The 27953-nt window shown below is 54.9% G+C and overlaps 1 protein-coding gene across 2 annotated transcripts in view; it reads right to left on the minus strand.

Annotated features, from left to right (window-relative positions):
* The window catches only part of SHISAL1 (shisa like 1), a 116492-nt gene that overhangs the window by 51223 nt on the left and 37316 nt on the right, over positions 1-27953 (minus strand). The window contains exon 1 of one of the 2 annotated variants that reach the window (XM_060189138.1): positions 18871-19421. The exons of the other annotated variant lie outside the window; for it this stretch is intronic. The gene's annotated coding sequence lies outside the window, so the exon portion shown is untranslated. Of the gene's footprint in view, positions 1-18870; positions 19422-27953 lie in introns of those variants that run through there. 2 annotated transcript variants of the gene reach the window in all.

Consider the following 27953-nt stretch of genomic DNA (forward strand, 5'->3'; position numbering starts at 1 on the left):
CTCAGTCCTCTTCTCCACCCCAGAGCCATCCAGGGCTGGGTAGGACTTGTTCAGTGAAATGGGAGTGTGTTGCCTGCTTGGTCTGTGCCCTGACTTGAGTTCGAACTGGGAGAAGGGACTAAGTTGTGATGGGTGGGGGTGCTGAAGACTCAGACCCCTATCTCTGTGGCTGGGGCCATTTTAAACCTGGCCACCTGAGTCTTGAGTTTCTTGGCCTGGAGAACCAAGACAGACATGTGATAAATCACAAAGCCACCTGCCTATTCTGGGGAGTCAGGGGAAATGACCCTGTCTCCTGGGTGTCAGGTAGCTGATGGCAGAGCACAGCAGTCAGACCCTAGGATCAGGCTATCCGTGTCCTGGGCATCCTTGGCCCAAATGAGGCCAACTCATCAGGCCTGGTACTGATGCCACCTGCTCCACGAATCCAGCTGGCTCCTTGCTTGCTGACCCCACTATTCAGGGAGTAGATTCCCATCTGGAGGCCTTTTCAAAGAACACCCAGTGGACCTCAACTGGGGGCTCAACACCCTGTGTTGGCAGGGGTGAGGGACCGGGAAAGCTTAGTCACCATGAGTCAGACTCTTGTGACTAGGCCATTAGCTGGGCAGGAGAAGGGTGGGTTAGTCTTGCCCTGGGGTATGGCCTCTGGGGCCGACTTACCCTGGGGGCAACAGCAAGAGTAACAGACAAGGCAATGGGCCCTGTCTCTGGAGGTGAGGTCTGGGGAGAAAGCCCACCATGTCCTCTATCCCCCTGCCCTTCCTGCTCAGGAGAGGGAAGTGGGACATGTATGCCCCTTGCAGAGCTGGTTAAGGGAGGTGACCTGAGCAAGTATGAGGGGAAGGGCAGATGCAGGCAGGGGCAGCCAGGCTCTGGGCCCCCTTGGTAGGCAGAGGGCCACCTTGTGGGGAATTTGCCCAGCGCCAGCCTCCTTCCTGAGCCTCTGCTGACCCCTGAGATCTATCCCATCTAGAGGGCCTGCACCCCAATTCCTGCAGACCTGGCCCCTGCAGATCCCTCCACTTCCTCCTGAATCAGCAAAGTACCACAGGGTTCCCCAGATGCTCCTTTGTCCCTCCCTTCAGGCACTTCCACCTGAAAGCCCAACAATGGCTTTCAAAATAGCTCAGATGACAGTATAAGACTGGGCTTACAGGCCTGAAGTTCCAGATCTGGTGCCTGGCACCATGTGGACCAGAGAACTGCTCTGGCCTGTCTCTGTCTCTCTTCTCTGCCTCATGGGGAAACTCTCTCATATATAATAAATACAATCAACCTTTGAAACAATGTGAATCCTCTAAGTGTCAGCCCCAGATGAAATCTTCCAAAGATCAGACTCTCATGGGAGGGGGGAGCCTCCCCTCCCACCCCACTCCTAGCTGCCCGATGGGTCCCTTCTCCAGGTTGTGCCCCCTCTTCCCCTGGCCGACAGAGACAAGTCCAGGTTCCCTTCAGCCCAGAGGACAGGCCTGCATGCGGGGCCCTGGACACCCTCTGAACATGACAGTTACTGGCCTGTCAGCCAAGTCACAGGACAAGTCCCTCTCCCCTCCCTTGCCTCCCATCCTTGGTTTCCTCCCCAGGGAAAGAGGGGTTAAGAGAGACCATTACTGGACCCCCTGCAACCACCCCTTGGGCCTCTCTCTGTTTTCCTGAATTGTCTGACTGAGCCACAGAGATCAAAGCACCTCTGGAAATTCCAGCGATGCCTCGTTCCCACTGGAGAAAAACAAAAATATCTCATGAAATGAATCACTTAATGTGTCGGGCTGGAGAGGGGAGATGGGCCCTGCACCACCAGCCAGTTGGGGTGTGGGGGGAAGGTGGGTACCTGGACCTCTCTCCTGACTGTCAAGCTCAGTTTTCTCCTCCCGGGGTGTTAGGGAGGGGTCCTGGCCTGGGTACCCCAACTTGTTGGGGGAAAAACCCAAGAGAAGCCAGATTACCCTTGTACCACATATGCCAGAGCTGAGCAGTATGCATTTCTTTTGTTCATTATCTCCCTCCCTCTCTCCCTCTCTCACTTGCTCTCCCTCTCTCCTCATAATAAAAAAGTCAATAATCTTAAAAAAAAAAAAAAAAAAAAAAAAAGACTCATGCAGACCTGGTGAGCATGGTCTGGGGGAGAAAGCAGGAGAGTGCCAGCATAGAGTTCAGCATGTGCAAAGGCCCTGAGGCAGGACAGCATGAGAAGGGGGCCATGCCATAGAAGCCAGGGACGAAGAGGGCATGGGCAGGAGAAAGAGCTTCTCAGGGAGCACTCTGGTGTCAGGAGGCCACTCTAAACCGGGACACAGCCTGCCAGGCAAAGAAGGAATGGGAGGAGGGAGAGGAGAGGGTAAGGAGTGGAGTGGCCAGGGTGGGCTGAGCACCCTGTGTATCCCTGGGCTTGTGCCCCTGCCTGGGAGAGGGAGTGACCATAGTGGATGCCTGGGTTTGCCCACCCTGCCTACCAGCCTGTGCCCACAGGAAGAGGGAGCCACTCCAGTGGTGGCAGAAAGGCAGGTGGGACAGTACTGTGTGTCCAGCAATGGTCACCTGGCTGAGTCTCTGGGGACAGCTGAATTGAGAAGCGCTGTAAGGAGAAATGTGGGGTAGGGGAGGGCTGGGCTGGATTTCAATCCCCCACCCCGTTTGTTCCTGCTTCCATCCCTGCCTCCTCGTTGGCCTGGGAAGTATGTAGCTGGGCTGAGTGCCTGCCTTCTGTCCTCTGTTCTCACCTACCCTCTGTGCTAGGTGTGATGTGAGAATACTAAGGAACCGAGAGGGTCAGCAACTTGCCCAGAGTCACAAAGCCTGTAGGTGGGGCAGCCAGGACTTGAGTAACTGTTAGTCTCTGGGCAGCCATTTCTGCCTATCACTCTCCTGTGACCCAGCAGCCCTCTGTAGGCTGGCTGCACATCTGGACAGGGCCCTGGCTCAGCTGTGGTTGGGTGGGGGGAGAGGGGTTGTTCTTAAGGAGCCCCTAAGCGGCAGATATGGGAACCTCCAGGGCACACCTATCCCCTCCCTCCATGGGCCCCTTCCTCACTCTGCTGCCACTAACCCTCAAACCTGTTTAGAGAGAGAAGGGGCTCCCAACACAGGCCCCCAGCATCAGGGTGTGAAAAGAATTCAGTTAGACCCTTGGGTGGGGCACGAAGTGTTAGGAGAAAGGGCAGGGAAGAGGTGTGGGGCTGGACTGAGTGGAAGGTTGGTCAGTGTGGGGGTCCAGCTCTGAAACCAGGCCCCATCCTGACCCTCTGTGTCTCTACAGTGCTCCTCCAAGAGTCCCTGTTGCAGGTAGGGTGGGGGCATTCCCTGTGACAGCAGTGTGGCAGCAGCTACAGGGGTCACTGGCATGGAGGGAGCTGTACTAGATCCCCTTGGGCTTCCCTAGGCAGGGAGCCCCTATTTTCAGCCAGTCCTGCCTGCTGAGGTACATTAGCTTAACCCATTGCTGCCACAAGAAAGCCAAGCCGCGCGTGTGTGTGTGTGTGTGTGTGTGTGTGTGTGTGTGTGTGTGTGTGTGTGTGTGTTTTCAGCATCTGCCTGACTGCAGAGTCTTGCTGTCCCCCTAGATGCTCCACACACACCCAGCCCAGCCCAGCCCAGCCCAGCCCAGCCCAGCAACAGAGAGGCCCCTTCCAGAGAAGGCTGCTCCTTCCTGCTGCTGCTGGAGCCAGATCAGTGGTTTCCAGAACCATCAGAGCACATCCATAAAACCCACACTGGCACCCTCCCAACCCACCTTCACACCTGGCTGCACTGTCCTGCTCCCGGGCACCTCACCTGGCCCACTGCCATCAACCCTGCCCAGATCTCTTGGGTCTGAGCTCCTCTGCCTCCCACCTGACTGGAATGGGCCGACCCTAGTACCTCTTTTTCTGTCTCTTGATGCTGCAAGTGCCCTGTTAGTGATAGCCAGGACTCTGACTTAGGATCAGCTGGGGTGCTCCATCCAGGTGGATCAAATAGGGCATGTGGGGTTACAGAAGAAGCACCCAGTCTGGTCCGGCAGAGCATGGGGTGACCTTTATTCAGTCCCCGCCACTATTATCGAGATTATCTTCCATTACAGATGAGGAAACTGAGGTACACTGAGTGATTAGGGCATTGATACTGGATTGCCTAGTTAGTTTGAGGCAGAGCTAGGGCTTGATCACACCAGGAGTCTGACAGGAAACCCCGAGGAACATGTGTGTGGAGAGAGGAGCAGGTTGGGGGGCAGAGGGATAGAGTAGAGCAAGTGATGACAGACAGGGGACAATTCTTATGTAGCTCATGAGTTCAGAAGCTTCACTTCCTGCTGCTTTGACACCCATCATGTCTCAGAACCACAAGAAAGACCTGAGTTTGGAGCTGTTCCCCGGGGACTCCAGCCCTACTCAGCTGTGTGATCGCAAGCCAGTCTCTTAATCTCTCTGAGTCTGGACATCTGCTGTGTATAGCTGCTATTCTTGGCATGTTCCCCTCATGGCAGATCCCAAGAGCAATGCCATGGGAAGTTGTGTCTGCCCTGTCACACTCCTGTGGCCATGGGGCCCTGGAGGAAGGCTTGGCTGGCTGTGGACAGGGGTGGGATCCCACAAGCTGGGGAGGGTGAGTTTCCCTGTTTCCTCTGGTGCATGGGGGGAGGGGGCTGTGTAGTGGAGTGGGCACTCTCCCACCCATGCTGGGTGAAACTCCTGCTAGCCCATGGCACCAGGAACAAGAGTGTTCTGGGCAGCAGTGCTTAGAAGAAAACCATGGAGACAACCTGAATGGAGAGATGAGAAAGCCATCTGTCCAGGCACTGAGGCCCTGACGCTGCCTGGATGGGCCAGGGCCACAGTTCCCAGGAAACTGTGGCAAAGTGGAGCTGATGGTTAGAGGTGAATCCCAGACCCACTCACTTTCCAGATGGCCCTTAGCCTGTGATGGGAGGAGGGGGAGGGCAGGAGGTGTGTGTGTGGGGGGCTTTTGGGAAGCCCTGTTCCTTCCCTCCCAGTGGGTGGCAAGTTCAAGACCAGCACAAATAAACAAAGGCTAGGGGTGTAGCTTCAGGGCAGAGAACAGGCCTCTCCTGTATGAGGCCCCGGGTCAGATCCCTGGCTGCAAATAACTCAATAAAAGGCAACAGACTAATGAAGAAGAAGGGTGACACAGACCACAGGGAGGAGCACCAGGAGCCAGGGAGAGGGACAGAGCCCATCCCACAATCTGGAGTTCAGGACCGAAGCCAACACAATCCTACATGTAAATTCCTCCACCTGCTACAAACAGGCTTATTGACCCCCACCCCCTGGGTTGGGTCTACAAGGCCCGATTCAGAGGTTTCCCTGGGAAGGTGTCTTTTCTCAGCCCAACCCCACCAACTCCTGAACTGGTGCTGGGATGTTCAGGTTCTGGTGAAATCCATGTGCTTGGGAGACTCAGGTCTCCTCCCGCTGAGTCCTGAGAACCCCTCCTCTAGGCATCTCGAGACCAGACACTCAGTTTTCTCATCTGCTTCGGGGCTGCCCAGAGGACACTACTGCTCCTGTGACTGAACTACTTGCCCTCACCCCACGCGGCCCAGTGACATAGGCCAGACACAGAACCGGATGCTGCCTAGTGCCCACCCCTCCCAGGTCAGGGGGAGCTGAGTCAAACGAGGAGCATGTCCTGCATGGGGTGCCCCTGATCACTTGGGGTGCTGAAAGTAATTTAGGAGTGCAGGGCTGGGGTTATGGCTACCTGGGGTGTGTTCACCTGGAGTAGCCTGGGGTTTGGGGGAGTCAAGAGTTCATCAGCAGAACAATCAGATGACCTTTTGGACCCTCCGTTTCCTCTTCTGATTACTAGGAGAATTTTCATGGTAAGTTGAGGCCCATGGAAACCACTGGGAGAGTCAGGGGGTGACTAGACCCGGGGTGAATGGAGGAGGGGGTGCTCCATGCCCACTAGGCATCTGCATTTTCACATCTTTCTAGGGGCCCTGACACATGCTCCATGAGCATGTGGGGACATTTCCTCTGTCAGGACAGGTGTTGGGTATCAAGGGCTCTGCGGACCATCAGGGCTGGGGGCAGCCACTCCACTCTGCCCTTGTGGCAAGAAAGTGGCTTCTGCCACCAACATGCAAGGGTAAGGTGGCACTACGATGAAACTTCCAGCAAGTACCTTTCCGGTGTCCACTGGCTCAGAGTTGGGGTGCAGGCAGTCGACAGCTTCTGTGGGTAGCTGTGGGCCTGTGGGGTGCTTCTGGGTCTGAGTTGGGGGGGGGACATGGGGTGTGTGTGTCTGTGTGGTGGGAGGGTTGGTGAGGGACGCCGGCTGAGGGAGCTTTCACAAACTGAAGCACCAACTCAACTCGGCTAATTGACAGCAGCTGCTGCAGCAACCAGAGACTTGTCAGCTGTGATTAAGCCAAGTTGCCTCTAGGCCAATCAGCTTCAAAATCATGCAAATAGGCCTCCTTGGAGATCACAGTGCCAGTGTGAGAAGGTGGTGAGGGATGCTCCCCATCCCACAGGCAGGACACACTCTGAGCCCCCCACCACTGGCCTGGAGAGCCCACAGCCACTAGGTATCCCAGACCCTGCTCTACTGGGAGATGGAGTCATGAGCCTCCTACCAGTGCTCAGTCACTGGCCCCCAAGCATGGCACTGGGGCCTGGCAGGAAGGGTCACCCTCCTCCTTGTTCCTATCACCAGTAATAGCCAAACTAAGGCCTCCTTGGCTCATCTCCACTCTTCGGAGTCCCTACTCCCCTGGCTTGTCATACCCCAAACTGAATTTTGTAGCCATCCCCAGTTCTGTGTCCCCCATTGGGCTGTACCTTTTTCCTCTGGAGGCCTCTTTGCTCTCCCCAGCCCGGCCATGGGGGTGTCTGGGCAGAGCCTGGCCCTAGGAAGTTGAGCCTCCACTCCTAGTGTCCCCCCTGAGGCTGAAGGCAAGTTCCCCCAACCCAGAGCAGGCTTTCTGCTATTCAAAAATGAGCAGCACTTTATAATGGGGAAAACTGCTAAATTTTATCATCAAGACTGACAACTATGTAAATAGTATTGGGGAGGTCTAATTAGTGAGCTGTTTTGGGGGAATGTTGGCTCAAAAATTTCTGGGGAATGAAAAGGTAACATCAAAAAACATTTCTGAAAGAGCGCTGTCAGCAAGAAGCCCGATCAGGATGGGCTTCTGGGGCAGAATTCTGCAAGGAGGTAGGCACCCAGCTGCACCTGCCAGAGAGATGGCCCAAGTGTAGACTGACCCAGGGAAGGGTTCACTTTGTCCAGAGGCCCTAGACATGTGACCTATCTAGTAGCCTTTTGTAAGTGTCACTGTAAAATGGGTTGCCAACCCCAGCCTCACTGGGAGGTGTAGAATTAAATGAGATACTGAACCTCACAGGTTCTCCTATTCCTTTCCAGGGCTGAGTATTGGCTGAGAGCTGTAACCTATGTTCTCAGAGGTGATACTCAGAAAGGTGAGGAGAGGTTATTCAAAGAGTACACAGGAACCTAGAGAGGTCATCTTTTCTGGGTTCACATAGCATCCTCTTGGTGCTGTGGTATGCCCCCCCACTGTCAGCTGGGGGGACTTTCCTTGTACAGGAGGGGCCCACAACACCAAGCTGAGGAGACAGACCCCAAGAAGAGACAAACTGTATGAAACAATCCACATGATGACTTGCTATTTCCAATAAAGGAGGATCTACCTCTCCCAGTTAGCCTTTGCAAAAAATGAAGACTCTGAGAGGTTGTGACACTTGCCCAGGTCACACAGCTAGTAGCCAAGCTCCTTGGAACCTGGCTCCCTGCTGATCTGGTTCCCATGACAAAGCTCTTTCTGGATCTCAAACTCTTGGCCTTGAGCACTTGGGGATAAGAGGTCCTATTGGGAGGAAGCTGTCACTTCTCAAGAGAAAGTCCCTGGGAAGTTCCCCCTTTGCTCTTGCTGGGAAGAAAACCCAAGGCAATGTTTTCATTGGCATCCATGGGCCCATCCCCCTCCCCCCTCCCCAACAATCAGATTCCTATAAGACCAGGCCCCAGGGTGAACCTCCCCAGCTACAGGAATTTGCCTCTTCACAGCTGCCCCTGGGAAGCCCAACCCATTTGGGGAAGCAGTGCATGTGGACTGTGGAGAGTCTAGGGGGACGGGGCTCTGTGCTCCTGCCCCTCCTCCTGCTCTGGACTGGCTTCCTTATGATCAAGATGCTTATTTTAAAAGGATCAGTATTTGGCACAAAGTCGTGAAAGACTAAACGTAGGAGTGTGTTGCAAGTGGGCTGGACAGTGCCTGGCAAACAGAGGGGTCATGGGCGTGGGAGCCCCAAATGTTTTAGGCCTGGTTCCAGAAACAGGTGAGGTGTGTGGGGGGGAATTCAGGGCTGAAGGGATGTGGTGAGCCTGATTTCAAGACTGTCCCCCTCCCCACTCGCCCAGCCCCATCATGAACAAGCAGGGCTGTTCACTCCAAGCCTTTTCTTCCATCACACAGGCTGGGGGCGGGGGGGGGGGGGGGGTGTTAACATTCAGAACACTCCCGGGTGCCAGGCTCGACTCCAGACCCTTAGGGTACAGGACAGAACTGGACAAAGGCACCCTGTCTTTGGCTGGGAGGTGCCTAGCTGGGGTTGTGGGCTCCCCATATCTCCTACCCACTGTCTGTGTCCAGCTGTGTCCATCTCTGAGCCCCCTACAGCTTGATAGCCCCTCACTCAGGCTGGAGTCAGGGTTAGACCTCTGTGGTGCACCCCAGACCTGGGTACAGAAGAGGAGGAGGAGAGGCTGGGAGTAGGGGCAGGGCTGGGGTAAGGGGGATGCAGGAAGGAGGTGAGTGAGAGGTCTAGCCTTGGCCTTGGCCAGTCCACAAATAAACTCCAGCTCATCCCTCCGCTCCATGAGAGCAAGAGAAAATAGCTTTCACACTATTTTCTTTTCTTTTCTTTTTTTTTCTTCACTTCACTGCTTCTAAATTGATCCAGAACAGATTGTCCAATTGTTTGAATTTCAGGAGAAAAGTATCCTAATCTTTCCCTAGTTCTGTCCAGAATGCTGCCAGGCCTGCCCTCCCCTATCACTGGCTGGGAGGCTACTGTGCTGGTCTGGGATCTGCAGGAGATGGCCAGGGTGGGGGTGGGGGCTTGCTGTGGGAGGGAGAAGCATTCTCAGGCATGGTCCTCCTGGAAATAACCCATCCTGGGAATGGAAGGTTTTGCTTTTCCCGTAAAAAAACAAACTCTGCAGGTACTGTGAGGTAGTGGGGTAGTGGGGTCTGGGTACTTCAGTTACTGGGTTGAGCCACACAGTCCAGGTGACCAAGAAGGACTATGACACTCCATTCAGTACAGCAGCAGGTCAAACAGGTATCCTCTGGGGGCACCTGCAGATCAACTGGTTTGGGCTGCCTGGGCCCTGGGACCAGACAAAACTGATTCAGGCTCTCTGGGATCCATTGGCAATGTCTTCCCTAAACACAGCAGTGGATAGAAGTGGTGCTCAAGTCATGTATTTGCTGTCCTGGGTCTCCAGGTTCAAGTCCAAACTGTAGCCTGTCAGGGACCTTGGTAAGCAGACCACTGCTGATTCCCATAGCTGCACCTGCTCTGCTTCCAACAAATGCTACGCACAGCTATGCCCAAGCACAGGGAGCTTCCCAGTCTCCCTCCTCACTGGACCACATGCCCTATTCTTTCTGCCTGGTGCATCCACCTGGCCAACTCCTACTCTTCTACCTCCATAGTCTTCTCTGGGAAGACCTCCTTCATGTCCCTTTCCCTGCTTCCCAGACAGAACTGCTTCCCCAGCCTCTGTCACCACTGTCCCTTATTAGGACTCAGACCCAGGATAGAACAACAGGCAACAGTTTCCATTCTTCTTGAAGCTCATGAATCCATTAGGGCAGGTCCTGGGTGCCTCTTGGGAGTGAATAAGCACAATACATGCTCCCGGGCAGATGGTATGCCCACCTCTGTCTAACCATAGTCCCTCTGAGATCAAAGTGGAATCTAGAGTCCACTGGTAAGGACTCACTGCCCTTGGCCTCTGGACTCTAATGATATAGGCAGCCCCAGAGTAGCTCCTTGTGGTCCCTTCCCACCTCAGAGGCTCAGTGCCCCATACCTCCCCCCCCTCAAAGAGAGGAAATCCAAGAGGCAGACATAAACAAGTGGAAACACAGAGGCTTTACCCTCGCAACTCAGTGATCACAGCATGAAGGTGGTACAGGAAGAAACTGAGGCAGAGGGGAACCTGGTGGCTGGGCAATGCCATAGTGGCAAGGGTGCTGAGCCTTAGCCTCCATGCCAGCACCTCTCCTAACCACTGGGCATCCTTCGCCTCCAAATTTAGGATGGTGCTGGCTTTGTTAAGTAGCAGCTGGGAGCCTATGGGGCAGTCACAGTCTTGGAAGCTGGAACACATACTGTAAACAGCCTTCACTGGGGCATGTTCCAGAAGAATTCAGGAGGTATTTGCAAAGCAAACCAGGACAGTGGTTGGGCAAGGGTAGGAGGATTTCCCCCGGCAGGTCTAGTGCCCACCTTCAGGGATCCTATGCCTGCAGGCTGGGGTGCCCTTCTGCTTTGACTTCTCCCAAGCCTGGGGCCCCCTTGGGAAAGGATGGGAGAACCCAAAGACTGGTGCCCCCTAAAATGCACCCTGCCCCCTTGCTCCCTGTTGCTCCCTTGCTTCCACTGAGGCTCGAACACCTCCTCCACTTCTGTACCTTTACAGACTACAAGCTTTGCTCAGAGGTGCTATCTTTACACACCACCACACCCCCAAGGAAGTTAAGCTGTCTCCCCTGTACTAGGGTGGAGGGAACAGGGGTTCTGAGACACAGAGGGAATCACTGCACTGCTGAGAGGGGTGCCTGGTCTGAACTCAGCTCTGTCCAGCTGCAGAAACAAACTGTTGGGGACACCAAGTGGCTTGGGGCCCTGAACTACACCCACCATATCTAGTCCTCTGGAATGGGGACAGCCAGAGTTTGTGCAAAAAAGGAGCGATTTATAGATCACATCTGTCTAGGAAGCATATCCAGCCTCGTTGCTCACAGCCCACAGAAGTGACTGCACTAGCCCTTCAGCCCCTTTCAGACATGCTCTGGTTTTACAGTCTTAGAGCTTCCTATTCACATCACTTATGTATTCAGTCTTTCATTCATTCATCCATCTATTCATTCACACATTCATCTGTCTGTCCATTTACCCATCTATCCACTGACCCAGCCACTCTTCCATTCACATTCATCCATTCCTATAGCCACCCATCTTTTTTTTTTTCCCTTCCAGGGCTATCACTGGGGCTCAGTGTCAGCACTATGAATCCACTGCTCCTGGAGGCCATTTTTCCCATTTTTGTTGCCCTTGTTGTTGTTATTGTTATTGCTGTTATTATTTTTGGATAGGACAAAGAGAAATCAGGAGAGGAAAGGAAGACAGAGAGGGGGAGAGAAAGATAGCTACCTGCAGACCTGCTTCACCACTTGTGAAGTGACCCCACCCCCTACAGGTGGGGAGCCAGGAGCTTGAACCGGAATATTTGCGTGGGTCCTTGCGCTTTGCAAGGACCATGTATACTTAACCTGCTGCACTACTGCCCAGCCCCTACCATCCATCTTTTTATCCATCCACCCATCCATCCTTCATACATCTTTCCGTCCATCCATCCATCCATCCATTCATGTATACATATTTAATATGTCTATCCATCTTTCCAGTTATCTGTCCACCCACCCATCTACCCACCCACCCACCCACCCACCCACTTATCACCCAGTGAGACACCTAGCCAAAGCACACCTGAACTAGCTGCTTGCCAGCTAGAGAAAAAGCAGGCATGAGGCCATTTTCGCCTCTGAGGACAGAGTCCCACTGCTTCTACCCCTCCTGGGCCTCTGGCACTACATACTGCTGCAGCCAGAACAACCGCTATGAAATTTCCTGAGCACTTACTGTGTGCTAGGCCAGGCTCTCACCAAGCATGCCCCTGGACTAGCTCACTTGATTGCCTCCAGAAACCCGCACGGCCATTGCTATTCCCATTGTTTTCTTATTTATTGGTTGGTCTGTTGGAAAGAACCAGCACCCTGGCAGATGTGAAGTGGAAGATTAAACTCAGAAGTTCATGCCTGGGGAGTCGGGCTGTAGCCCAGCGGGTTAAGCACAGGCAGCGCAAAACCCAAGGACCAGAGCAAGGATCCCAGTTCGAGTCCCAGCTCCCCACCTGCAGGGGGTTCGTTTCACAAGCGGTGAAGCAGGTCTGCAGGTGTCTATCTTTCTCTCCCCCTCTCTGTCTTCCCCTCCTCTCTCCATTTCTCTCTGTCCTATCTAACAACAACATCAATAACTACAATAATAAAACAACAAGGGCAACAAAAGGGAATAAATAAATAAATATTAAAAAAATAAAAAAAGAACTTCATGCCTGTAAATTCTACTCCCTGTTGAGCTGCTTCTCACTTGCACCCCCCATGCCGTTACCTTTATTTTCAAGTAAGGACACTCAGAGGGGTGAGGGAACTTGCCCGAGGACACAGTTAGTAGGGGAGGCATTGAGATTCCAATCCTGACAGTCCTTCCAGAGTTGGGGATTAGTGAGTCAAGGCTCTCATCCTTGCCCAGGTCATGTCTCACAAACCCCCTCCCTGGTAGTTATCACCATAACTGGGGCTCAGAGAGGGAAGCAAGCAGCTCAGAACCGGCTTCAGGTGGAGGGGGCTCTGGCTGTGAGTGAGCCCAGAGTTGGCTCCTTGCTGCACCCCCACCTGTGCTCTGCAGGGACTACAGTGCTGGCAGGCAACCCATCTCAGGCCTTTCTTGACTCACTCCCACACTCAGTCAACAGCCATCCTGGTGGAGAATCCACCTTGGTGACTCCTGCCCGGCCATCTCACCATGGGGCTGGAGCCTTATTTACAGAGTGAAATTCTTGTGCACACGTGCTCACTCAGCTCCTTGTGCACCCTGTCTCTCTTTACCTTCTCACAGAAGTCCATTTGGTGGATGAGGAAACTGAGACTCAGAAGTTGAATCTCCTGCCCCAGGCAGCAGAGTCAGGGACTGGCAGGGGGCAGGCCTGTGCATGGTGTGGTATCAAACACAGCCTTGGAGACCCCAATTACTCCAGGGACCAATCCAGGATTCTCCCTCTGGCTAGTTGCTCTGGCAACAGGCTCAGCACAGAGGCACCTCTCACTCCCCCAAGTCCTGTGGGTCCCAGTGATCAGGTTCCAGGCAAGAATTCTCAGAGGATGCTGACTTTCCCACCCATTCCCTGGAAAATCTAAGCAACACAGGTTTCCAGAGGCAGACCTGTGGGCAGGAGGGCCTGCTGGCCACCTGGTGAACTGAGAGTTGAACACCAGGTTTCTGGGGCTCAGTGGTGATGTCAGGCTTCCTGCTCTGGGGGGGGGGGGGGTGCGGAGGTCAAAGGCTGGAGCTTGGAGCTGAGGGATTGGCATGGCCATCACAGCTCCAGAAACTGAGGCTCCAGCCAAGAGGGAGGCCAAGACTCCATGGCTGGGAGGAAAGCGCTTTAGAGACTTAAGCTCGAGTGTCTGTGGTTTCAGTTTTACAATGTTTACACCTGCTCTTCTCCGCCCGCCCCCCCAGTCACCTGCTCCAGAGTCCCGGGCTTCCAGGCTGTCTGGCTTTTTGGGTCCAGTTCTCCTTAGAGGAGACTCAAACTGAAGGCTGGTTTTAAGGATGCTGTATGTTTTGTGAGTTAATGGCTTATGAATGGAATTTTTACCAAAGAATGTCGAAATCATTCCAATCAGATGCTGCCACTTGAGCACCACACCTGAGGTTCACTTTCCTGCCTCCTGCCCAGCATACTCCTACACATCCTTCAGAATGCAAGCCACAGGTTACCTCCTCCACAGGAAGCTCTCCCTGGCTCCTGAAGGAGGGTGGGGCTCTGGCCTTTGTGCTCAGGCCCCTTACAAAAGCCTTGCAAAACCTGAGGGACAGGGGCCTGTTTGCATTGTCTCTTGTCCCCTGGGCCTGGCACTGTGCCCGGTTAGTGGGAGGTGTTGTGGCAGAACTGGATGAAGGCAAGCTGTGTGTGTTTCCTCCCCTGGTCTCTAGATGCAGCTGCAAGGCCAAGTGAGGCAAGGAGCTTGGAGTGAAAGCAAATCACCAGACGGCTGGACCCCTGCTCTGGAGGCTCAGTGCAAATTCTCACACTGGATTATGGAAGGCATTTACCTTGCCTTTTAATTCACGCCTACCCCTAAGAACACTACTATTCTGAGCCTATTGGGCAACAGGGAGCTTTGCACCCGGTGCTGGAGACTGACTAACTTTGCCTGCCTGATTCCCCAATGCAAATCCAGTGACTCTGTGGGCCCTGCCCTCCCAGCAGCTCCCAGCTAGAGCCAGGGAGGAATAATCAGATTATGTAGCTGGGTTTTAAAAGATCACGGTTTGTCTCATTTTCCAGGGAAGTGTGAACTTAAAAAAAAAAAAAAGAAGAAAGAAAGAAAAAGAAAAAAAAATCCCCTCTAAGGACTCTGTGAAGAGCTTCCAGAAGTTAATTCAGAGTTAAATGGGTGTAATTTGGGAAACTCATGCATTATTTCTTCATCTCTGGAAGGCGAGCATGGCATCTGCCGGGGTAGGTGCGCCTTTGGACAGCTGGGTGGTGGCAGCGGGTGTGCACCAGCTCGAGGAGGCAGCAGGGTAGGGGCAATAGGGGGTCAGGCTGTGGCGCACGCGCGCACACACACACACACACACACACACACACACACACACACAGAGTCAGGGCTCCATTCATGAGGATGCGTGCACAGCCGGGATGGGAGGCATTTGCATTTCATCTTGGATTCTGCTTTTCTGCCTGAATGCAGAAGCTTCAGCCTGAAGGGAGTGCCTGCAGTTTTTGTGCAAATTGTACCTCCCCACCAGAGGAGAGCAGGCAGTCCCCCATTCCTCAACCCATGTCCCCACTCCCAGCCTCCATGCCTCCACCCCCAGCCCAAAGCCTCTGAGAGGTCTCAGGGCTCTGGGCCATGCTTCCCATATCTCCATCATCTCACAGAACATCCAATTCCCTGTGACCTAGAGTACATCTCCACTCTGGGTGTCAGTGTCCCCTGTCTGTACACAGGCAAAAGGACAAGTGTCAAGCAATTGCTCTGGGGTCCTTGGGGGTGCTGTGCCTGTCTTTGTCTGTACCCCCTTCCAGACACAGATGATAGAGAGTGAGAGTTCCCATGTCCAAGGCCCTACCTGTGATCCCCAACAGCCTTCACAAGCTCCCCACACTGGTATTGTCTCCTTGAACCTGGAACCCCAGCCTCAGAGGGTGGTGACTTCCCAGCACATGGTGACATCAGGACACACAGTCCCCTAACTTCCTGTCTGGATACAGTCAATGGTGAAGAAGGAAGGGGCTTCTCACAAGTGTGCCAAGCTGGGGTGGCTGGGACCAGAGTCACACACAGAGGTGAAGGGCAGGACTGTATGTGCTGGAGGAAGGCAAGCTGGGAGGGAAGGAAAGAGGGAGGCAGGGAGGAGGAGAGACCCTGTGTGTGGAGGGGCATGAGGACAACTCCAACAGAGGGGGTGGCATGAATGTCCCCAGGGCAGGTCCTCCAGTCCTCTTCACTTTTGCTGGCTCCAGGTGGGCAGACCCCCTTGCTACAGAAGAGAGTTCATGGAGCCAGCACCCTCTGTTCTTGGGGGCTGTTCCAGAAGGAGCAGTGGGGCTGTAGAAAGGCACTCTGGGAGAAGCTGGAGAAGGGGGATCTTGATTCACCCAAAAGTCAGCAAAAATCTGTGGTGTGGCTCAGACTGGGGAAGCTAAAGGCATAGGAGCTGTTTTAACAGAAGTAAAACAGCCTCAAGGAGAGAGGAGCAGAAGGAAGGTCACATTCCTGGCTGGCAGGGGAGTCCTGAGGAGAGGAGAGAAGAGGAGAGGAGAGGAGAGGAGACAGGACAGGGACTGGGAAGTGAGCTCAAGAGACCCTGAACTTCAGTGGCTCCCTGCACTTGTCCAGGTCGATGGCAGCCACCAGGCTGCACAGCACAGTCCTTGGCAGGGGATTCTTAACCACCTGAAGCTGGCCTTCTGGTCTGTATAAAGCAGCTCACCAGTAGCAGCTCACAAGGTCAGCCTGGGGATTAAGTGAAATGCTGTGGCCCAGAAGGCTTTCAGACTTTCTATGTCAAGTACAGATCTGTGGTCAGAAGGCACCTCTCTGGGCCCATGTGGGCTGGGTCACTTAGCCTCCCTGTCCAGATTAGAATCCACTCGCCACCTCCTGCTCTAGGAAGCCAGGGTCTGGACATGAGGCTGTACTCTCTCCAGTGTGAGGCCAGGAAAGGGGAGGGAGCCGTTGAGTTTGGGCTGATTGTTCTAGAAAGCTGACAACTAGACTTTTCCTCCTGTCCTCCCAAACTGTCCTACCCCAAACAAAGGTTTGCCTCCAGTCCCCTGCCCACCCACCCACTCCCACAGCCTGTTTTTCCATCTACAAGCACCCAAGCTCCAAACCTGGCTGCCCTCTCCTCCCCACCACACACACACACACACACACACACACACACACACACACAGGGATGGGTGTCCAGCAGCCTCTTACCCCATCTCTGGTCCTGCAACTCCACCCCACCCCCCAGCCACTTTACAGGTGCACCTAACCTCTCTGCCCCCCCCATGTGAATCTTTGCCTCTGTCCAGAATCCCTGCCCTTCCCTCCTGGCTGATGTACTGCTCAGTTCACCCCTCCCTCTTACAAATGTCTGGGTCTGCCACACCCATCCTGTCCAGACCCGATGCCCAGATACGCTGCAGGCTGCTGGCTAGGGGTGTGTGTGTGTGGGGGGGGGTAGGAGGACAGACACACACACACTCACACATGTTCACACACACTTGAAGACATTTGCATATGCACACATTCCCCTCAGCACACACATTCTCCCACTCATAGGCAGTCCCATACCACATACTTACTCAGTTCACACCTGTAAACACTTATGTTCATGCATGCGCGCGCGCACACACACACACACACACACACACACACACACAGACACAGTCTCTGTTCCATCACCTCCTCACTCAGTCCAGTACCTCCCTGATGCTAGAGCCACAGCCAGAAAGTCAATGGCATAAAAGAAGTGGCATAAAAGAAGCCTCCCTCTGGGCATTCAGTGTAAGGGGCAGGGAGTGGCTTCCTGGCTGCACAGAACTTTCTAGACGCCCCCAGCCCCATGTATTCCCCAGCCAAGACTAGCTGCAAACACCCTCTCGGGAGCTGGACTTGTCCTGAGCAGTTACAGACCCAGGACATGGGGGAAGGACGCCCAATGTGTAGCCACCTTAATCAGAATGAGGATTGCCCTGGGCTGACACAAGGAGTCCAGGACGATTCACACTCGGCTTTTGACTGACATTTCTGACCCAAACCCACAGCTTAGTGGCAGGTGAACCCAAACTACCAGCTTCAAGGCCACATTCAGATCATCTGGGGAGTGAGGTTGTGGGGTGACAAAGAAACTCCTTTTAGATAGGAAAGAAGTTGCCTTCTACAACATTCCCATCACCTCCAAGAGTGGTGGCACTTGGTGACAAAACTCTTCTTGGGTGATGCTGTGGTCCAGACCCTTGTTTTATAGCTTAGGATACTAAGGCTCCAAGAAGGACAGGGGGCTGCCTGGGACCACACAGCCTGCCAGCACAGTCAGGGTTCCCTGGGATGTCAGTTACACGACCTCATGCAACCTTCCCAAGGGGGGCCCCGCAGTTTTTCAATTGGGGAAACCGAGGCTCATAAGGGTCAGGTGCACTGCTTGAGGTCACAGGGCCAGAAGAGAGGGTTCAGACAGGGCTTCCTGGAGATTCCTGCTTTGGTCACTCAGGTCTGAGGTACCCTGGGAGGAAGTCACTGAATCCCAGGAGCAGAGGCCGGTGAAAGGCAGGGCAGACACAAAGACGAACAAGACACACTTCCTGTGGCAGATTACATAACTCCCCTTCCCAGGGTCTCCCCACCCCTGGGGTGCACCCTGCAGCTGGCCCAGAACAGAGGAACCCCTGGCCACTGGCTTGGCCCACCCAATCCCCAACGGTTCTTTTCAAAGAGATGACAGTTGGAGGCGCCAGGTCGCACTAGCTCCCCCCCCTTCCTCTTATTCTTTTCCTCTCTGGCTGAGTAACAAATACTAATAGTAATAATGATAATAATAATTAGAATAAATGTAAACCGGAGACGCTTGGGGTCTCATTGCCATGGCAACCACAGGCGTTAATGACTTTGGGAGTCCGCCTCCAGGCCACCAGCCCAAGGAGCCGGATCAATATCGATTTGGCCCTGGAGGTTGCTGAGGCCACGCGGCGGGCGGACGGAGAGCGAGGGGCGCGCGCAGAGGGGCCTCCCGGGTCCCCGCGCCGCCCAGCGGGAACCCTAGAACCCGCAGGGTCCCGGCCGTGGCTGCGGAGCCCTGCCGGCGCGCTCCAGGCTGCCGGCTCGCCGCGCTCGCGGACTCGGTCCTCGGACCTCGGTCTCCACCTCGGACGCGGATTTCGGCACCGGGGCTCCAACACCCGGGCCGCGCTCTCTCCAAGGCTAGCGACCCGACATTGGGAGGCCGGGCGACCACCCTCTTGCCAGGGCACCGACTTCCCGTGAGGGCTCTGGACCCCGGCCTCAGTCCTGGGTGCTCCAGGCTCCTCTCTAGAGCACCCGGGACAAAACCCCCCACCCCATCCCCGACCCCCCATCCCAGCGTACCCAACTCGCCTCTATCACCGCGCCCACCTACACGTCGCGAGTCACTGTCCCCAGCTGGAAACCCCGCCCCACTCTCCGGGACCCTAGGTGGGGAGCTCCTCCGTGTACCCCGCTTCCCCGGAGCTCGGACCCCGACCCGGCTTGCCCCTCCCCCGCCGCCCCGGGGCGCCGCTCACCTCTAGCCGCCGCTGGCTGCTGCTCTCTGCCGCCGGGAGCCGCCTGGTGGGGCGCGGGCCGCCCACGCCCCCGAGATGCCCCCGGGGTGCCGCCGCCGCAACAGTTGTCCCGGCTCCGGGGCGACTAGGGGGACCGGGGGCTGCCGGCCGGTGGGGCGGGAACGCCCGCTTCTAGGCGCGCAGAGAGCGGGCTCCCACTGGGGCTCGGGCTGGGGCTCTGGCTCCCGCCGCCCGCCGCATGCTCGCCCGAGACCACCGAGCGGCCCGCCGGCCAGCCGCCCTTGCGCCCCGCGCCCCAAGCCCAGCGCCCAGCGCCCAGAGTCCGTCGCCCCCGCCGCCGCCGCTTCGTTCCTCGCCCGGCCCCGAGCTGCCGTCGCCGCCGCTCACTTCACTCTTTGCCGCCGCCGCGCCCGCGTCCTCTCTGCTGCTCCCTCTCCCAGCTCGCCGCTCCCGCGGCCGCCCTGCCCCGCTCCCCTTCCAGCGCCCGCCGCCGCCCCCCCCCCCTCCAGCGCCCGCCGCCTCTCTCTCTCTCTCTCTCTCTCTCTCTCACACACACACACACACACACACACACACACACACACACACACACTCTCTCTCTCTCTCTCTCTCTCTCTCCCCCTCCCTCCCTCCCCTCTCTTTCTCCTCTTATTTTTTCTTTCGCAATCTCTTTGCTTCCCCTTTCATGCTCTCACTCCCCCTCCCCCCCCGCCCCCTTTGTGCTTTTCTCATTTTTTCTTTAGCAGCCTCTGTATTCCTTCCTCCTTTTCTTCTCACCATCTCTTTCTTCATCCCTACCATTCCTCTCCTTCATTCTACTTTTTCTTCTCTTCCTGTATCTGCTCCTTCCTTTTTTCCTTTTCCCCCACTTACCCACCTCTCCCATTCTATCTCTTGCGCGTTCAGCTGCCTTTCGACCTCCCCCTCCCCTCCCACTCTGTGCCCAACCCGTTCCCAGCTTCCCAGCCAGGTGGGCTCAAGGGGCTCCCCAGCCCCTGCCTTCAGGCTCAGAGTCTCGGTTATGCCGCTGCCCGGTGGACATCTGCAGTTGCTCTTCTGGGCACCCAGCACTGGAGGACCCTCCCCTGGCCCTGAGGGGCCTCACTGGGCAGTTCTCAAAGTTCCCTTGAAACTGACTCTGTGTGTGTGTGTGTGTGTGTGTGTGTGTGTGTGTGTGTGTGGCGGGCAGTCAATGTCAGGGTCAGACGTGGGCCAGCACAGTTCATATCAGATGAGTTCCTCAGTCCATTTTATGAAGGGGAAGGCCTACCTGCCCTGTCCTGTTTAGCTCTGGCCCTCCTCTTCCTCTCTGCTTCCTGCAAGGTTCTTATTTCCTATTGCTACCCTCACGCCACCCTCACACTTCACCCTTTACAGAAAAGGCCACTTTTCCTATGGCTGGTCCAGTGACCTCTGCTGGTAAAGAAATTGACCTGGGGGGGGGGGGACAGTGCAGCCTCTTCAAAGACCTCACAGAGGGGACAGTAATAGGGAATGCTTTTGAGTGTCCTGAGGACAGGCGGACCCTACTGGGTGAAGATTTTGCATCTGGCTTTCCCAGGAACCTGGCCAAACCCTCTACACACTTGATACCTGATTTTTCTTTAGAATAAACCCACAGTCTGAGGTCAGACTGTCCCCAATCTCACAGATGAAGGAACTAGGACTCAGAGAAGTTAGGGGACCTGCCCTGAGTTCACAGCCAGTCTGGGGGGGGGGTGGAACCAGGGCTCTAGTCCCTGTGTCCCCAACTGCCACGCCTATGACCCCCTACCTGGGACTCATGCCCAGGGGCCTGAGTGCCTCCCTCCTCAGCATTCATAGAGCTGCCTCAGTTTCCCCCATCTGTGTAACTCAGGCATCTTGAATCCCTGCCTCCTCCAAGGGATGTGGTCTGAACAGCCACCAGGGCTGGACACTGCTCAGCTGAGGTCCTGGTGCCTGTGGGAGCTGTCTTTTGTGGAGGGGCACATTCAACCCCCTTAATGGGGTTAATCTGGGAAGCCAAGGGTGTTGCTTTCAGGGTCTGGATGTGTGGATTTGGAGCAAGGTGGTGCTTTGTCCTGGCTAGCCAGGTGGCCCATCTCAGCAGGGAACCTCCTTAATGTCAGTTTCCTCCCCAAGGAACATGTCATACAGCAGCGGTGGGAAGTGTCTAGGATGAAATAATATGCAGGAAGCACTCAGGGCACCAACTGACCACCTCCTGATGGGGGCCCATGGGGATCCCCAGTGATGAGGAATAAACAGAGGGGCAGGGAACCTAGAAAACAGAGACCTTAGTTCTTGCAGATTGGGAATTTAGGGGGTGAGGAGACAGTCCTCTGAGTCCCCCACAGGCAAAGGCTGAAGTTGCACCTTGTGTGTGTGTGTGTGTGTGAGAGAGAGAGAGAGAGAGAGAGAAGTAGAGAGGAGAAAGAGAGATCAGTGTGCCTGTGTGTGGTGAGTTCAGGGCTTGATAAAACCCAGTTACTCAGGAGAAGCCCTTTCCCCCCCCCCCCACCCCCGTCTCCTCCCTCCTTTCTTCCCATCACTGAGCAGGAACCATGTCTGCCTAGGCGCAGGGCTGAGGCTGGAAACCCAGAGATGAGATAAGTTGTGCCTGGCTGATTGAAGGCTCAGTGTGCCTGGCTGACTGATTGAAGGGATGTTGAACTTCCAGCAAGGTGATTTTCCACCAGCTGAAACACACACCCCTGCCAGGTCCTGTCCCCTGAGACCCAGCCTTCTCTGCTGGACTGAGCTCCAACCACACAAAGCCTGTGTCCTCCTAGGCCTCCAAGGTCTCTGTGTCCCCCTAGGGCACCACTACCTGGGACCCTCAAACCTTGGGATGTGCCTACTAAATGCTGGGCTGGGCAGCACTCCCCATGCTGGGGTGCTGAGGGTGGGGCTGGAAGGACCTCTACAGCCAAGCCCTCTGTGGTGGACACAGCTTTTCCTCTCAGATACTCAGGTCTTCTCACCTGCAACATAGATCAGGCCACGCCCACCTCTAAAGGATTCTGTGTCCCACAAGAAATGGTCTGGACCCAACAGTGAGAGCCAGCTCTCTGTAGGCACTTTGTCACTATCCCTTCTGATCTTCCTGGGTGGGGGGGGTCTCAGGGTGAACAGAGCAGGGCATGGGCTTTAGGACTGGTGTCCTCTGGAGCTGTTGGCCAGCTTGGCCACTATGGGCTATGTGATGGCTGTTGTTCCATTTGCTCCTTTCCGTCCTCCTGAGCCTGTGTGCCTGGTGGGGGTGGGGGGTATCACCAGTGACCACATACTGGGTGCTTTCAAAATGCTTATTCTCTTCTAGTTCTGGGGCCAGAAATCCAAACCTCAGTTTCCGTAAGCTGGAGCCAAGGTGTGGGTGGGCAGGACAACCTCCCTCAGAGACTCCAGGGGGAGAATTCTCCCTCCAGCTCTCTTCCAGTTTTGTTTGTTCATTTGTTTGTGGTGGTGGTGGGGACTGCCCTCATCCTTGGCTCTGGCTGCATTGCTTCAGCCATCCAGGCTGTCTCTGTACCCCCTTCAGACCTGGCTATTACCTAACAGTCCCTTGCTTCTGCTCCCAGACCACCTGTGTTGGCCTTGAAGGGACAGGAAAATCCAGGAGAGTCCTATCCAGATCCTTAAGGCAACCACATCTACAAAGCTCTTTGTTCCTTCCTCCATATAAGGGAACACCCCAGAGTCCAGGGATTAAGGTGCAGCTATCTTTGGGGGAGGGTTGCAGCCTCACAGTCTTGCTTGAATCTGTGGTGCTGGAATGGGGAGGTAGAAGGCCCCTTGGGTCACAGCATGAATTAGATGAGCCCAGCATGTGAACAGGGGCTCCCTGGATCTTTTGTGTGTCAGCTCAGTGTTGGGGAAGGGGGTGTGTGCAGATGATGACACAGACAGACATCACCCAGTGTCTTGAGCACCTACTGTGTGCCTGCCCTTCCCACAGCACCTTTAATCCCTCCTATTTACTCTCTGCCAGCCTTCAGGAGTCCTGCTCCCCCGCAAGGCGGCTGCTCACCCGGGCAGGCAGGCGGGCAGCCTGCGATGACTCATGCTCTCTCCACGGAGAGCAGCCTTTTCAAAGAGCTGGCTGGGGAGGGAGCTAAATTTAAAGCCACGTCAAAATTGCTGCCGTTTAATTAGAAGTTGGGGGCATGAGGCACTGCCCCAGGTCTCACAGTTGCCTGGAAGCCCCCTGGGGGTGAAAGAAGGTGCTTAAAGGCTGACGCTCTAGGGTGGGCGTGGGGTGGGGCTTCCTGTGTGAGCCTCACCAGCAGACCCCTCCTCCCTCAGAGAACAGCCCTCACCCTCCTGAGACACCCCCACCCCCAAGTCCTCTCTTCTCTCTTTTTTTCTCTTCTCTCTTTTTAAGATCTTAGGATTCCAACCCAATATCTCCACGTCCCAAATTCAAGACATAAGGACTTGTGATGCAGAAAGATTTTGAAACTTCCCTCAGACCTTCCCTCCATTAAAATATGGCCCTACAGGGATTAGAACTGAAAGCCTGGCTCAGGGGCTCACATTCAAGACCACCTAGTCTCTTCCAGGGAATGTATGGGGTGCTGGGCCTGGGCTAACCTCAGCCTGATGCCCTGTCCATTCAAAAGACCTGAAGGGCACGCCAGCATGGACTGTGTTTTGAAGGACCCTGGAGTCAACAAGTCCAGATGCCCTTGTTTTCCCAGGATAATGCAGCCCAGAGCTGGGGGAGATGAGCCCAGAATCCCCATAAGAAGCCTGAAGCTTCCAGCCCTGCCTGCTCTGAGCAGGTCACAGTCATCCTGCGCCCTTGTGGCTTTGCTCTCCCAGCTGGGCATGGAGCCTGCTGGGCCAGGACACCTGGGAGGCAAGGCAGTACAGTGGTTAAGGACACTGGTACTGAGGCTGCCTAGGGCCAGAGATGCTGGAAGTTCTGGGTGTCCAAAGTCATGGCCATGGCCACCTTTGGTTGAACATTTGGGAGCCCAGAGGAGCTGGTTGAATGATGTCCTGCAGTGAGTGACAGCATTGCACCTGGAGGGGTCATTGGGGGCTTCATGCAGTCTCTTGTTCCTGCATCTGTCTGTTCACCTCCCTACCAGCTGTGAGGCAAGAACTCAATGTCTAGTCTGGCCTTTGCAGGCAGCCTGACATGCCCAAGGGCAAACCACAGAGCTGGAGGGAGACAGGGCTTCCTTCTGTATCAAGGGTGGTGGGCCTAGTTTTAGGGTGCCCCCTTCCTCCTCATGGTGTCACTCTATGGTGGTATTGTGGCTCGACACAAAGATTACTCATCCAGTGAGTTGAAGATAAGCAGATTATCCTGAGTCCCTGTCCTGATCACCCAGACTTTTAACAAGCAGAGCCTGTCCTGGGATTGGTGGCAGAAGGAGACACCAACCATGTCAGTGTGAAGAGGGACTGGACACAGTAGGCTCAAACTGTGTGCAGAGGTCCCTGGGTGAAGCAGGGACAACAGCCCCCAATATCAAAAGAAGACACAGACCTCAGTCCTGGAACCTCAAGGAGCTGCACCCTGCTTAGAAAGGTCCTCCCCATCCTCACTCCTGCATAAGCAGCCAGCCCAGCACTGCCCTGATTTCCCTGAGAGACCCTTAGCTGAGAACTGGCTGAGTCCAGCAGTCCTGCAGAATGGTGCGATGGATTGCTCTGTGCTTGTTGGTTTGTGCAGCTGAGTTTGTGATAGTTCCTTCTGAGCAACTGAAAGACCAAGAGACTCAGCCACCTCTCCTGCAGAGACCCTATCAACCAGGCTGTGGGGTGAGGTTATCTGTGTACAACACTCCTGGCCCAGCCACCCTCTGCCTGCAGGCCTTCCATGGTTCCCTTTTGGGGGGGAGCCTGTACCCTTCATGCTCTGATCCCTGCATCCACATGGTGGCCCCTGTGCTGCGGGCACTTGTGTCGGAAGCAACCTCATCATGCAGGAGCTATAGGTGGACACGGGGTCTGTGCTCAAGTGCCATGCGTGCTTCTCCCTTAGTGTTTCTATTTCTTTAAATCTGCCTCCTGCTCTCAGGTTATGTGACTGCTGGGGCACTGCTGGTTCAGTGTCAGGCACAGTTACACGTTGTCGTGGATTTTGGAGGACAATTCACAGCAAGAGGAGAAGGTAGAGTCCTTGCAGCACATTCTGGCATCTGGTCCAGTCAGAGAAAGAAAAGCCAGGCTTCCCTGCCAGGATGGAAGAGGGCAATGGGGTGGGGGTGAGGGGACACCTGCTTGCACTGCCCTGAGCTGGAAAAGAAAGCTACAGGGACTCAGTGGTGTCCTCCTTCGCCTCAGTTTCTCCACGTCACTGCTAACAACCTCTGTCGGCCTATCAAGCAGCCTCTGTCTGGGACAGGAGCTGCTACTCCCTCTGTTATCAGCAGATGAGGGACCCAGAGTGGAGAGGAAAAGCCATGATGCCAGCTCCTGGTTCTCAGAAGGGAGGGGCTTGGCTTGAGGAGAGCCTGGCACCTGTTTCTCCAACAGTCCCCACGGAACTCTGACCCTTATGGTCGATGACTGTCGCCACACCCTGCATTGGGTTGGGCTTTGGGTTCTGTTGCAGCTGTTGGCTCCCACAGACCAGTCATGTCCTAGAGTCCTTGCCGAGTCTCTGAGACAGCACTGCATGGATGATGAGAATTAATATGATGCAAATTGGTGGGTTGAGCCCAGCACCCTGAGAGCTCCAGGCCTAATTTCCACCCAGCCCAGCACTCCTGGTGGGCTGGCTCTGGAATAATAATAACAACAGTGGTAATCAGAGTAATTGGCATGTACAGAGGCTCTTCTGCTCCTGCACCCTCCACACCCACCTCTACCCTGGAAAAAAAAAAAACCGAGAGGCAGCCCTGGGCAGAACTCTGAGGATCCCACACGAATGCTCTTTTCTCATGGTTGCTTCTCCAGAGCTTCTGTCTTGGGGTCTGGGGTGGGTCTGTGCTCTATAGGTGGGTCATTTTAAATCCCCAAAGACAGGGCAAAGCAACATAGGCCAGGACAGGAATCTCTGCTTTGAAGCTGTGTGATCCGGACCAGTCACTTAACTTCTCTGAAGTGATTTACCTTTTCACTCAAAACAGGTTGGTTAAAAAGCTGGGGGGAGGGCGGCACATGGATAAACTTCCTACCTTCACATCCCTCTCCCTGCTTCTCAGGCAGATCACATAAAACTGGTTTTGAAAGTTTAACCAAAGATGGTCTCTCACTGACTGGGAGTTCTGTGCCCCATGGAGTCCCTTGAATGGTCTCTCTGAATCCTCACAACCCCTATAGAAGTTGTTTCTACACTTTTCTATTTGCAGCTGACCATAACAGGTCCAGAGAGGTTAAGTAACTGGCCCAAGGTCACACAGCTGGGAAGTGGCCAAGGCAGGATTTGAACTTTGGTCTGCCCCTCCCCTGCCCTCATCACCACAAAGGATAGGAAGAGAGTTCTACAATGGGGCCATGCCTGGGCTCTGCCTCCAAGGCCTCAGTTTCCCCTCTACTCCATGCTTGCCATGGGGCAAAGCTCCTGTGGCCTGGTGTGAAGCAGGCTCAGCCCATCTTCCTGCGGGCTTCACTCAGGATTGTGGGCCGGCTTGCCTGGGGCTGGCCTGCTTGGGGCCCCGTGGCTGAGGTCAGAATTCCAGGCATCTTTGATTTCACCAAGAAGCCTCTCTGAATACTGTAAATTGTTTGGCTTGGCCTCACGGGGCACCCTATGTTTTTGCAGACTCTCGTGTTTCCACAGAACAGTGGAAAAAAGGAGCACTCAGCGGTGGGGGCCAGCTGTCTGAATTCTCTCCTTCTGAGGCTCCTGGCTGTGGGAAGCTGGCCACGCTGGGTGGCTGGGCAGAACCCGGGGCCTTGGCCAGGCAGCCCCCACTCGTGCACCTCTCAACATCTATGCTGAATATGAGCCTCGGAAGGCTTCTCAGGCTGTTGGCAGGGTGCAGCCTGGGCGAGGTAGCTGAGGGAGTCCACTCAGGACCATGGATTTGGTACCCTACAGGTCCTAGTCAAGGGGTCCCCCCAGCTGACTAGGGCCAGCTGAGCCCTGTCTCCCTAGGTATCAGTCACCCTTTGCAGACTTTGCAAGTATTCCCTCCTGAACCACACCAGCCCTCATGACTAAGCCACTGTCACTTTCAAACTGTTTCAGCTGAGGTTCCAGGAGGATCAGAGAGTCCCAGAGACTTGCCTGGAGATAGTCACATGGCTATAAGTGGGAGCTACTTCATGTTCTGCATGAGAGTTCCAAGTTCAGAGCCGTTTATATCAGCATCACTTTCCTGCTCAGAGATGAGGCCTCACCTTACCGTCATCCTAACAGATGTACCCTGCCAGTGCCCTCTGCAGTCACTTCAAATCTTGCTCCCAAACCTCCCCAGAGTGTAATGCCCAGTCCTGGACCCAAGACCCAATTGAGGAGGGGCTCCCCTCGAGCACTGTGGGAATATCCTGTGACACCACCTGCAAAGGTGAACCCTAGAACCATGATCCCAGCACAGCCTTCTAAGATTAGCAACATGAAGCCTGATTGTAGGTGAGGAAACTAAGACTCGGAGAGTTTGACCACAGCACAGGAAGTCTTGTGCTAGCTTCATGTGCCATATTAGTGTGAATATTGCAAAATGAGTCTTCTCTTTGGAGTTAGACCCCTATGTCTGCCTTGGATCAGCAGAGGGCCTGTGACAAACCTTTTACCCATCTGAACCCCATTTTCTTCTTCTTTGAAATGGGACAACGGTTCTTACTTTTCAGGGACCCTGTACTGGCTGGTCATCTGAGTCTGTACTGGCACATGGTCAGGACTCCACCTGGCTATTCACACCACTACACCTGCCAGTAGCTAGAGTTTATAGCTTAGTATTTTACTTACTGTGTTAACTACGAAGTCATAAGCACTCACTGTGTGCGAGGAGCTCTGGTAACCAGTTTGCCTCATCATCTTTAAAGTAACCATAGCTAAAGTCTTTGAGTTTTATTTCCTGTTGGACAAATCAGCTTGGGGACACACCTGTCACTGAGTGCAGATGGGGGGAGACCAGGGCAGGGAACTGTGGGAGTGACTTCACGCAGTGGTGAAGCCCAGACAGGTGGTGAGCCCC

This window comes from Erinaceus europaeus, chromosome 4 (genome assembly GCF_950295315.1).
Source record: "Erinaceus europaeus chromosome 4, mEriEur2.1, whole genome shotgun sequence".
Classification (NCBI taxonomy): Eukaryota; Metazoa; Chordata; class Mammalia; order Eulipotyphla; family Erinaceidae; genus Erinaceus; species Erinaceus europaeus.